The sequence below is a fragment of the Lacerta agilis genome, chromosome 7, assembly GCF_009819535.1.
Source record: "Lacerta agilis isolate rLacAgi1 chromosome 7, rLacAgi1.pri, whole genome shotgun sequence".
Lineage (NCBI taxonomy): Eukaryota > Metazoa > Chordata > Lepidosauria > Squamata > Lacertidae > Lacerta > Lacerta agilis.
The window spans coordinates 775,244-782,990 of NC_046318.1; the positions used below are offsets into that span (position 1 = coordinate 775,244).

Consider the following 7,747-nt stretch of genomic DNA (forward strand, 5'->3'; position numbering starts at 1 on the left):
GAAAAACCCAAGTATTATGCCAGTATGATATGTGGAGTTAAGGTTAGTAAGCATAGAAAATGTTTATTTATGTTAATGTTTAAAAATGTTGTTTGTATCAGAGGGATACTTTGGCTAGTAACTCCTCTGATACAAACCTAAAAAGGAGGGAGGTATGTGGAGAACTAGCCCAATGCCAGGTAGGGGTTAACTTTTCTGACAGTTAGAACCCTTAGGGGCGGGCTCAGCCTGGGTATAAAACACCCCTCCCAGTGGTCAGTAAGTCAGTTGAAGTGTGGGCAGGAGGAGTTGAAGTTAGTTGAGGTTGGTGGAAGTTGAAGTGTGAGTCCGGAGATAGAGCTGGGAGTTTAGAGTCTTAGGTGGAAGTTAGCAGAGAGGATAAAGAGATTGTGAAACGTGTTGTTATTGATATTTAGTTAACTATTAGAGGTATTAGGCCGGTAACATTTAGAGGTATTAGGCCGGTATAGGACAACTGTTACGAGCTTCTTGAACAACCTTTCATTTATCAGCAACCACAAGCTTTGTACTCAATAAACAACTTTTTAGTTCACAATATCCTCGTCTGTGGTGAATGGAGTAAGCAGGATCCAGCTAGTAGTCTGAAGGGCTGCAGCTGGGGACCGTTTGTCGTTGGTGCAGCACTCATAGACCGTAAAACGTCCGGGGGTGGGCTGTACAGGGCGAAGGGCCCGCGACACCATGGACTGCAAGAAGATCAAACCTATCCATTCTGAAGGAAATCAGCCCTGAGTGCTCACTGGAAGGACAGATCCTGAAGCTGAGGCTCCAATACTTTGGCCACCTCAGGAGAAGAGAAGACTCCCTGGAAAAGACCCTGATGTTGGGAAAGATGGAGGGCACAAGGAGAAGGGGACGACAGAGGATGAGATGGTTGGACAGTGTTCTCGAAGCGACTGGCATGAGATTGGCCAAACTGCGGGAGTCAGTGGAGGATAGGGGTGCCTGGCGTGCTCTGGTCCATGGGGTCACGAAGAGTCAGACATGACTGAACAACAACAACATGACCTCATTAGGTCAGTCATATACATCAAGCCTTAAGTTATTAGCCTCAGAGATGCTATTTTTATAAACCACTGTATAGAATTTTGAGGCTATTACAACGAAACTTTGTTTCTGATACTTGCCTTAACTCCAGGAGCACTCCTGTGCTCCTATAATACAACCTTTGCTTTTGTTATCAAGGCCTAAGTAATTTCTTTGGTTCAATTCTCGTATTCATAAGTATTATACAGATTCAATCTGTGACAGAAACATATTGCTTCTTTGTCAAATCAGAAATTGTTTGTCTATTCCCAGCAGCACTTACTATTTAAGTACCTAAATCTGGATTTATCTCAATAACCTGAGGCAGACTTTTTAAATATTTGATTTACTTAATTAGGGATTATCTCATTTTTATAAGGCAATTCTGTTTTATACTCTATTTGCTTGGATTTACATTCGGACCTGAATTAATTTAATCAGAACACTTATTTCCCAATGTTCAGTTTCAATGCTAACACAGAAGCATCACAGAACTTACTTTTTTACCAGCATTCAGTGCTTTTGGAGGACATTTTATTTATAAGTAACAAAATGGTGAGCAGAATAAAGGGGGGAGGGGGGGACATAATCTATGAAACCAGTTCTTTCAGCACTTACCTTCTTTCAACACCCAGTGGCAAAGCCAGCATGTGTGCCCATGAAACCTTGCTACCTGTTAGCAATCTGTCCCCTGATGAGTTTCTCTGGGCTCTGGACTACAAAAACCCAGCATTCTGTGTCTCTGGGGATTATATGACTTTCAACAATTCTGGAAAATGTCTTGAAATGGCCCGCTGTAAACAAAATTAGTAGAGAAGAAGCTTAATGCTATACATCAGTTAAAACAAAACAAAACAAAAACTTTAGTTAAGTCACAATCTTACAAAGAAAGAACCCACACATGATGGGTTGTCTGGTTGTGTTTACACGGTTCTACTTGGCTTGTGATGAATAAGTGGCTTGGCTAAATGATGGGAACTGGCGTTCATATAAGGCATCCTGTTGTCAAGCTTGGTTCTCCTCAGCCTGTTCTCAATTATGCAGTTTGCCCAGTGAATTGTCTTTTCGTAATTGTGAAAGTTATTAAGGTTTGGTGCATTAGAACGAAGTTGGGAGAATGACATTGTCAGACGCAGGGCAAGCAAGATTTCAGTGGGGACCTCAGCATGATTGATTGATTGATTGAGTTTTTATATCACATTCCCCCCTGGGCCTGAGGTTCGCCAGCCCTGGTCTAAAATAAATGTGAGTGCCCTTAACATACAGCTTCACCATTAAAACCCTCTCAGCTGATTTTAAGTAACTTAATCAGTAGATCCATTAACTAAAGTTTTAATTATCTAGGATTAGTTGAGTCAGTTGATTCAGAGTTTTCTTGTTAATAATGACATTAGATTAAAAAGCACAAATAGAAGCAAAAGTCCTAGATTGGACATATATTTCTGTTTGGGGAACATAATTCTAGTATATTCTATACTCTGTACGCCGCATTCTTTTCTTCTCATCCCCATCAAAATGCTCCAGGACTAAGTGCCATTGCCACTTTGAAGCAGACAAAGGCCAACATGAAAAACAAATCCATTAGCAAAAGCAATTGAGCATCACTTGATAATCACACAGCAACTACATGTAATTATCAAATGGCTATCGAGCTGTAGAGTCACTGGCACTCTGAATTAAGAGGCTGGTAATGAACCCAAACAAGCCTTGAACTCTTTGGAACATGGGAACAGGAGGCAATGCAAAGGGCTGCAAAACAATGGCATGCAGTGCGGGCGGCTTGCAGTGCTGCGTGTGTAACACTGAAGTCTGTTCATTTTGCAAAAACCAGAACAGAAAGGAATGGTGCTTTTAAGGCTGCAGTCTCTACCCAGTCATGAACTACTCTTGGGAAAACAATCAGCTAAATATATATCTATATTTTGCTCTTATATAGAGAACGGTGAGTAAGCTTGTTGAGCCTTGGCAAAAGACTTTTGTTTTGTTTGTTTTCTTTCTTTCTTTCTTTCTTTCTTTCTTTCTTTCTTTCTTTCTTTCTTTCTTTCACCCTCTATAAAAGTTTGAGCTACCTTCTTGCAAACCCTGTTCATATTCTGCAATATTTTGCATAGCACACTCCTCTTCCTCTGGCCACAGGAAGGAGCAAGGAAGTGTATATCCATCTTCTTTGACCACTGGTCTTAGTGGGCAATTACTCTGGCTTTTGATATTTCGCTGGACATGACCCACAGTACATTTCAATAATATTTTCATGCCCATAAAGGGTAGAAATTTGAGCACAAATACTGCAACATCTCATTGATTACAATGGGACAGAGTTTATCATTACTCTTTCTTTTATCCATTCAAATTGCTACCCAGGTCTGAATCCTGTGGTCTGTTCAGATGACACCTGCTAGAAATATAGAAAACGTAGCCTGCCATCCTCTACTGACATTGCTGGGAGTAAGCCCCATTTAACTCCATGGGACTTACTTTTGAGTAGAAATATATAGGCTTGTGCGGTTGGAAAATGAGATGCGTAGTTCAGTATGTGAACTAGAACTCCTCAGTTCTGCAGCAACTTGCCAGGTGCCAGTCTCTTTGCTGCCCATTTTCTCTCCCAGGTTCCCCCTTGGATTTCTTCCTCTGGACTTCACTCCTCTCACCATGTTCAGGTGGGCCCAGCACTCTTCCAACACAGCGATGCTTCCAATCTCTCCCTCTGTTTTCAAGCCATTGCATTTCTGTTGCTCTGTTAGTTTTTCTTTCAAAATCTTATATCGTGCCTGTGCATGTTATGATAGATTTTAGTCCCTTCAGTACCGCTCCACCCCTGCCCTGCCCTAATACCATTGCATACTCAAGTCATACATGTCAATGAAATACTGCAAAAAGCAATATTTATGTGTGATCATACATATGGCCTTTTTTCTCTGGTGTGTTACCATCTTGATACAGAATCACATGTGTGCTCATCAATGAAACGCCACACAAAAATAAAACGTCTAGATCGCTTTAACAGTACTTATGTGTGCATCAACAGCTTGGAGAGGGAACATGCAAATGAACTGAAGGAACAGAAAGCTGTAGCAAACCGCACAATTCTGGAATTGATTTTAGAAATTAATTATAGAATTAAGGAGGAGAGGAATGCAAAATGAATGGAATCTGGGAGAGAGACAATTCTCTTATCCCTGTTCCACCATTTCTGCCCTCAGTGTCAACTGACCTACTGTATTGGACAACAACCATACAAGAAATATGCAAGATAACCAAGCAAGTGCTAGAAATCACCCCAGAATTGGCCTTACTAAACATCTTCCAAGACAACAATGCCCACTTAACTACAAAGTACTCATAACCTATCTACTCTCAGCCACGCCCTTGCAGAGCCGGGCAGAGGCCTGGGCCAAGTAGATAATGTGCCCCCCCTTTTTTTACCCTGGGGATCTCCGAAGTCTTATAAATAAGTATATAAATAATAGTGCATTTTAAAAATACATAGGGAAAAGGATTATTTTAAGTATTTACATTTAAATAATGGTGAGCGATTGTGAATATGCTGACCGAGGCCCCTTTTGGAATCGGAGGCCCGAGCCAAGTGGCCCATATGACCCACCCTCTGTTTGGGCCTGGCTCTGATCAGTGAGAGGGCTAAAACCTCCCATTATCCCTGACCCTTGGCCATGCGGGATGGGGCTGAAGAGAACTGGAGTCCAGCAACACCTGGAGAAACACTATGATTAAGATTTTGCTTGTGTTTGTGTAACTGAGTACTCAATATGGTGAGCCGGCTCAAATATATTTAATCAGTTAACACATGCAGACAATAAAGTAAAGTACAATGGATAATTTATTAGAGCACCAGATTCCATGTACTTTGTCTTATATCAAAGCAGTCCCAGGCTTGTCTGCTTCTCAGCACCCAAAATCTACCAAAGTCCAAGAGTATCCGAGAGCAAAGAGTTCCCTGCTGGCTCCAGAACACAAAGCAACATCTTGGCTCTAAGGATGGCATGTTCAGGGCCTCCTCTGACATCAGTAGCCCAGGGGCAAGTCCAGAGTCCAGCCAAGACTGTCGGGAAGCTTCCTGTTGCAACCATCTATCAAGCCACAGGAGACCCAAACAGGTCCATAGTTTCCACCACCAAGGAGAGATGATCCAGGAAGGAGCTGATGGACACATGCAGAATCCGGGCTTCATCTGCTCTCCATCGACTGCAAAAAATAATATATATGTGTATATTTTGTGTAGACTGAAACATAAAACATCAACACTTGCACTACACTTAAGAGTCCTATGAACATGCCCCTCCTTCTGCCAATATCCTCCTTCTGTTCCAGTCCTTGAGCTTCCCTTTGACTCTTGCCAGACACAGGGCACCTGGTCCAATACATTTTATGACAGAAAATATACTGTTTCCCTTAATTAATTTATTCTTATCAGAGCACCACCTGAATGTAAAGGACTCAACAGAGAAGATGGGAAGAATTATTCTTATTATCCTCCTCCTCCTGTATATAGGATCAGCAGCATGTATACCACTTTACAGAAAATACGAGGGGATCTGCATCCCACCAACTTTCATTCACTAGCAGTGGGCACAACCCCCCCCCCCTTGGGGAAGGGCCCCAGCTCAGTGGGAGAGCAGCCACTTTGCATGCAGATGGTCAGTCCCTGGTAGGTCTGGGAACTATGCCTGTCTGTCCCCCTGAAAAACTGCAGGTGGTTCTGTGCTAAATGGATGATAGGCAGATTCCTACGTCCCCAGGAAGTTGTCCTATATGAGCCTCACATGAAGTTTGCAGAAACACACTGATCCAAATGCAGGTCTTGCTCAGCACACCACTTTATTTTACTTGCACCTCACTCTTCCTCCAAGTTATGCTCCAAACAACCCTGCAGGGTAGGTCAGGCCAAGAAGCAGACTCATTCCAAAGGGTTCAGCTCCAAGGGCCTTCTGGTCGTCCCTTCCTGTGAGAAATGAGGTTACAGAGAACCAGGCAGAGGGCCTCCTCGGTGGTGGCACCCGCCCTGTGGAACGTCCTCCCATCAGATGTCAAGGAGATAAATAACTATACAACTTTTAGAAGACATCTAAAAGCAGCCCTGTATAGGGAAGTTTTAAATGTTTTATATTTTTATACCTATTGGAAGCTGCCCAGCGTGGCTGAGGCAACCTGGTCAGATGGGCGGGGAACAAATAATAAAATTGTTGTTGTTGTTTAAACCCTGGTTCAAGTCCAACATGCCATCCATTACGGTGCCACCTTGTCTCTTGTGCAGGAGACCTTCCAGCAGGCTGCACCCAGGACTCAGAGCCCACCATCTGCCCCGAATGCCACCACACCTTGCCTCTTGTAGAAGGGGGTGCCAGGACAATACTCACACATGCAAGATGTCCTCCGTCACGCCCAGTTCCTTGCTGATCCCTTCTTTGCGGGGCTCAGGGTCAGGGGCCAGGGAGCCCAGCGCAATCTCGGCCAATGATGATGATGGGAAAGGGATCCTCAGCTCACAGATGTTGGGGGTAGCGATAAGGAGCATAAAATGTACAAGAATGTTTGTATATTTAGGTTACTGCCTAAACAAACAATGCAAAATTAAGAGGCAGTCCTATATATATAAAAGAAGTAAGTTTTTTGTTCCCTGTGGCAAGGAGTGCTAGGATGGGAAGCATCCATGTAATCCACCTTGTCTTAGACACACACCACTGACCTTGCTTCATTTAGCTCTTAAGGGGGAGAGAGAGACAGAGAGAGAGAGAGAGAGAGAGGTTGCGTTGGAAGTAAGCAGGGACACCGCAGGGGCTTGAACCCCGTCCTGGAAACCAGGAGCGCCGACCACCAGCGTCTTTTGCTTTTTTTTGGCCAATGCAACAAGGTGAAAAGCAAAACCTGAGAGAACACTCTGAATACAGAATGTTCTCTCGGGAAAAAAAGAAAACCTTTAAGAGTTATGAAGTTGCAGACAGAACACAATCAAGGTTTTATTCACCTAGATGTGTTTAAGTCACCGAGTGCCATGTTGACTGCCATTAATTTACAGGGCACAACAGAGAGACTGCTCCCACTCTTCAAACTCTGCCTTTATGCTCACCTTTTTGTTTGTCCCTCTGAAGTGTGAATCCATGGGCCCGGAAGTTCCTTCTGCTGGTCTGTGAAAAGCAATCTGGACTCATTACTTTGTCCCCGACCCTTTCCCGCCAATTCCAGAGAAATGTTTTTTGAACAAAGCTGTCCTTACTGACCTGACTTCTGCAGGAAGAGCTGGCTTCACCTGAGGGTGGTGGGCTCTTGGACAGAACTGTGAAGAGATCAAGCGGGGGGAAATGGAGAGGCCAGCACAAAAGGATTGTACTGAAAAAGATCACTGAAATTGGAGTGTGAAGTTCACTTGCCATTAAGTTTCCTGAAGGCTTGGGAAATTCTATTTCTCGTGTCCCTGAGATGCACCTGGAAGAGACTAGGGTCTTCAGCAGCCCTCCCCTCCAGACACAGGAGCAAAAACAGCCGGTTACCTAAAGCAGCGCAGTCAAGACGCAGGTGTCTCTCAATCCTACACTGCAGATGTTCACTTGATGTATCAAGAGCTCTGACACTGCCTCTCACTTGGCAATGCAGCAGATCTGCTTCCGGCACAGGTAGCTCTGTGAGGTCTGTAAAAAAAAGAGCTGCAACAAAACAAGGATGGCTGTCCCACCAAAAGATGTACCTT

The 7,747-nt window shown here is 43.7% G+C and overlaps 1 long non-coding RNA gene across 1 annotated transcript; it reads right to left on the reverse strand.

Annotated features, from left to right (window-relative positions):
* Nucleotides 1–4,864: 4,864 nt before the first annotated feature.
* LOC117050508 lies at nucleotides 4,865–6,575 on the reverse strand. Its single transcript, XR_004427087.1, has 2 exons — nucleotides 6,420–6,575; nucleotides 4,865–5,247 (listed from the first exon to the last, which is right to left on the reverse strand). It is a non-coding gene; the product is annotated as an uncharacterized LOC117050508 (long non-coding RNA).
* Nucleotides 6,576–7,747: the final 1,172 nt, after the last annotated feature.